Raw genomic sequence first — 4,865 nt, forward strand, 5'->3', positions numbered from 1 at the left:
GCCTAGAGCATTGATCATGTCCCACATTGCTAGTCCACAGGTATAATGTCTTTTTCCTTAGTATTTCTATGTTTATTCTTCATATAATTGTTGATAAAGCTTTGACGTAAATTCTTATCTTCAGTTCACACGTCCTCAGAAGCAGCCAATTCATGATACAGTCATACATGAAGATGATGAGATGGTTGAAGCGGAGGATGATCCTCTATCAAAGTTAATGACAAAATTACCCAGATTGAAGAAAGCATCATTAGAACTATACTGGGATTTGAGGGTATTTGGTCTTCCCCCACATGTGCCAGTTTATATCACATTTTCTGATGCATTGGAGGTGATTGGGGGAGACAGGATGTTGAATATTTCCATCATTCAGCTGTGGTGCATGTAAGTTAGTCAATTTGGTCTTTCATATTACTTTTATTTACATTGTTATATAGTTTCTAACAACTTAACTTTGTTGTTTTAGGTACATGGACACAATCGTTGTAGACCAAGGTCGGTCTTCCATGTATGGATTTGTTAAACCTCAGACCATTCAACCGTCTGGTAACACACTTCAAAACAGACAACATTATTTGCAAACATGGATGGATGAGTCAAAAAGAGACGTATACCTTGTGCCATACATTGACGGGTAGGTGTTGTTATATGTGGTCAGCTCATTATTATAGTTTCCTTAATTAGTTGAATAACTATTTGTCCTTCGTCATAGGTCGCACTGGCAGCTGATGGTCATCATTTCCAAACAATGTAAAATTATATGGTTTTGTTCGTTGCATAGGAGGATGAAAAATGAGTTGAGAACCATGCTTCAAGGGTAAGTGTTTCTCCAAAAATGACTTTGAATTTGATGTTCACCTTCAACTTTTATGATAAAATAGTCATATTAATTATACTTTGTGTTTTCAATCTGTACAGAGTTATTGGTAAATCTCGTGGTCAACTGGTTCAAATTTTGTATCCAAAGGTTGTAAGTCATTTATAGTTTCTAATTCATTTTCTATGTTATTGAATGATCTAAATTCTTAACTATTTAGTTTGTGATTTTAGTGTAACCAGCAGCTAGATTCATGGGAATGTGGCTTCTATGTGATGTGTTGGATTAAGACCATCATTCGAGCTGTCATTACAGATGACTGGAATGAGGTAATGATGTATACCTTCAATACATTACAAATCAAATTCATCTTCAACATATATGAAACAATAATGAATCTTTCTTGAATTTTGCAGCGCTTCAAGAGTACATCGCCTATTACAGAGGACACAATTAAACAGAAAAGGCAGGAGTGGACCACTTATCTTCTGCAAAGATGGAGTTAGGAATAGTTATATTTCTTCTTGAACATTGTTTAGTTTTAGTTTAAGTTTTATGTTGATAGTTTGGTAGTGGATTGAACTCCACATTAAGTAGAACTTTGTTTATATAAAACGCATATTTATATTATTGCAAAATTGTTCTGGGACATTTTTCTGCTTTTCAGGTGTGGTTTTATTGAAAAAATAAACTAATTTTAAAAAAAAAAAACGTACAGTAGACGTCCGTTAGTGTACAGTCGGACGTCTATAGACGTCTGTCAGTGCACACACGGACGTCCACCCCCCAGCCCCTACCAAAATCAATTCAACTATATAGACGTCCGGGGAGGGAGGAGGCGGACGTCTATATAGACGTCCGTCCTAACACAACGGACGTCTATATAGACGTCCAGTCTTGCACAACGAACGTCTATATAGACGTCCGTCCTGACACAACGGACGTCTATATAGACGTCCGTCCTGTCACAACGGACGTCTATATAGACGTTCGTCCTATCACAATGGACGTCTATATAGACGTCCGTCCTGTCACAACGGACGTCTGAGTAACGTCACCCACATAAACGTCGGGCGTACGTCGGACGTCAAAAGGCCAAAATATTGGACGTCTAAAGCCCTTTCTGCACTAGTGGTTGTTAAATCGATTAAAATTCGTGTGTTTGCATATATCTTTTTCAAATGTGCTGTGATGAGTTTTTGAGAAGAAAAGTTTTCAAAATTTGTTTAAGTGTTAAGCTTAATTGATTACATATGTTGTGTATTCAATTAAGTCTGTTATGTTTTGAAAATTGATTTCATGCTAGTCATAACTACTTTAATGGTCATATTTTTAAATATGTTTGGCTAAAATTAAATGCAAATCAATTACATTAATTGAGTATTCAATTAAGGGTTGAGTTAGTTGTAATATTGTTACACCTATTTTATGTAACCAATTACATTACTAACATAATTGATTACTTTGCGTCTGATATGACAAAAACTATAAATTGACACATTGTTTATAATTTTGTAGACTTTTGATCATTCTAACAATTTCATATCTTACAGTTTTGATCTTAGAAAGATTTACAGATTGCACATACGCTCCAAGAATCAAGAAGTAAAGATTGTAAAGAGCCTTAACCGATTCTTGAGAGAAGATTGAAGAGCTTTGATAGACAGATGAAATCTGCACTACTAAAGGTGTATTTGCTGTGATCAGAAAGGAAAATCTGCACTTATTGATTGTGTTGTTCCCTGTTCGTGTGCAATAGGAAAAAGAGTGAGGAGATCTTGGACTTTGAGAGGGGATTCTCAAAGGGATACTGCAACAAAATCGTGTGATGTTATGTGTGCAGGTGTATTCGTTTCTATATTTGATTGTTTGAGTGGGAAAGGTGTTTACATTATGAGAGTGTGTTCACTATAAAACCTTTGGTGTAACTCTCCAATCATTATAGTGAAATATCCTTCAATCCTTGGTTGATTTGAAGGGTGACTGGATGTAGGCATTGAGGCCGAACGAGGATAAAAACTAAGTTTGATCTTCTCTCCTTATCTCTTTACACTTTCATTGCATACATACTTTACTTACCGCGCAAGAAAGATTTCAAGATCATTCTATTTCAGCAAAAAGATTTTGAAAGTGAACGTTTTTATAAATCACCAATTCACCTTCTCCCTCCCCTCTTGGTGTTGAGAAACAAGCCTCATCATTTCTAACAAATAGGATAAGGATGTAAGGTTTTAGAGCACATATAGTTAGAAAATTAAAAGGATTTATTAGATACTTTAAATGGTCTCTTAACGAAGGATTCAAATCCATTAATACTAAACATTGATGTTTGAGATGCATGTGACTAATTACAGTGATGAAAAACAAAACCATCTGAGGACAATTTATCCATAATGGACAAAGAAACTACCATATCATCAATAAAGGAAAAAAACTCTATATAAAAGTCCTTTCCTTGAAAGAAAAAATGATTTCATGAAAGATAACATCCTTTAAAATAAAGAATTGTTTGGTGTCAAGGTTGTACAATTTGTATCCCTTGTAGCCTTTATGATAACCAACAAAATTTAATGGAATAATGCAAGAAGTAAATTTATTTCTATAAGAGAGCAAAATTGTTGCATCAGTCAAACATCCAAAAGTCTATAATCATTGATAATCACATTTGAACCCATATAAAACTTGATATTGATGAAGAAATCTTGTTGATTTAAAAAGAAACAATGAGACACATTCTCCCATAATTGGATTGACAATTTATATTAAAATAAAATTCATGAGTCATATTTAAGTGATGTTTTCTCCTAACCATTGAACTTTTTTGAAGTCTATCCACATGAGAAAGATTGATGTAAAGTGCCCTATGTTACTAAAAAATTAGTAAAGTCAAGATATTTTGTATTATCATATATGAAAGCCTTAATATTGGCCTCAAACTAAGTTTTAACCATTTAAAAAAATTGCTTCATAAGGTCAACCACCTCAAATTTGTGTGAGCCAAAATATCAAAGTAAAACAAATGAAATCATGAAACAAGCTAAAAATAATGTGTGTCGTCATAAGTAAGCCTAGTATAGGATCTCCAAATGTCACAAAATATACCAAATAAATATTGAGATACCTTGTTAAGTGAAGTCAAGGATAATCTTCTAAATTTAGAAAGAGAACAAATTTGACAATTGGAAGTAGTATAATTATTTGGAATATCAAAAGAAATTTTAATACTAAAAATTGAGGGATTTCATGAGAGACATGACCAATCTAGAATGATTTTTTAAAAGAATTGATGGTCAAATCATTGTGGTTTAGTATAACACTGACAATGTTTGTGTTGTGCATGAATCTTCTATTATTAAGAATATAAATGTTTCTAATAGTGGTAGTGTGCTAGTGAATCTTGGACTTCCATTGTCGATAGTTTACAAGGTTTACAATATTTAGATTCACTTCATTATAATTCTAAGGCAGTTCCTAATTTTATGACATTTAAGGAATCTAGTTTTATGGAGGAATGAAAAATAGCCTATAAATGAGCTAATATGCTTGATAAAAAGGGATATTCTAATTTTGAGGAGGATGAAGAGCCAGTTTAAACTACAAGGAAGCCTAGTCAAGGTAGGCCAAAGAAAGTTAATACTAAATCTTTTAAAGTAAGGGTTTCAAACTAGCTATAATAAGATTTAAAGGTATTTTTTGTGGATTGTGAGAGGGTTTAATATGCTGAAGAATTTGATTATTGAGCTTTGTTTTTCTATTGATGTTGCATTGAATTGTTAGCATTTATGCAATAGAGAGCTTATAACAGAGTAATTGCCTCCAATTTTTATGGCCATATCCTTTCCCTTAATTTTCTCTTTAGTTTCAGTTATCATCTTCTTTGAATGTGGTCCATTTTTCAAGATTATTAAAATAATATCAAATAGACGAGGATAAGTGTCATGATTCCCACAGCAAATTCTTCCAACGTTCAAAACTATTTGATGGTTTTAAAGTTCTTTAAATTGTATATTCTTCGTTGCTTTGGTTACTAAGCCTACTCTTCACTTCA

The sequence above is a fragment of the Vigna umbellata genome, chromosome 4 (assembly GCF_029865625.1).
Source record: "Vigna umbellata cultivar VRB3 chromosome 4, Vumbellata_1.0, whole genome shotgun sequence".
NCBI lineage: Eukaryota > Viridiplantae > Streptophyta > Magnoliopsida > Fabales > Fabaceae > Vigna > Vigna umbellata.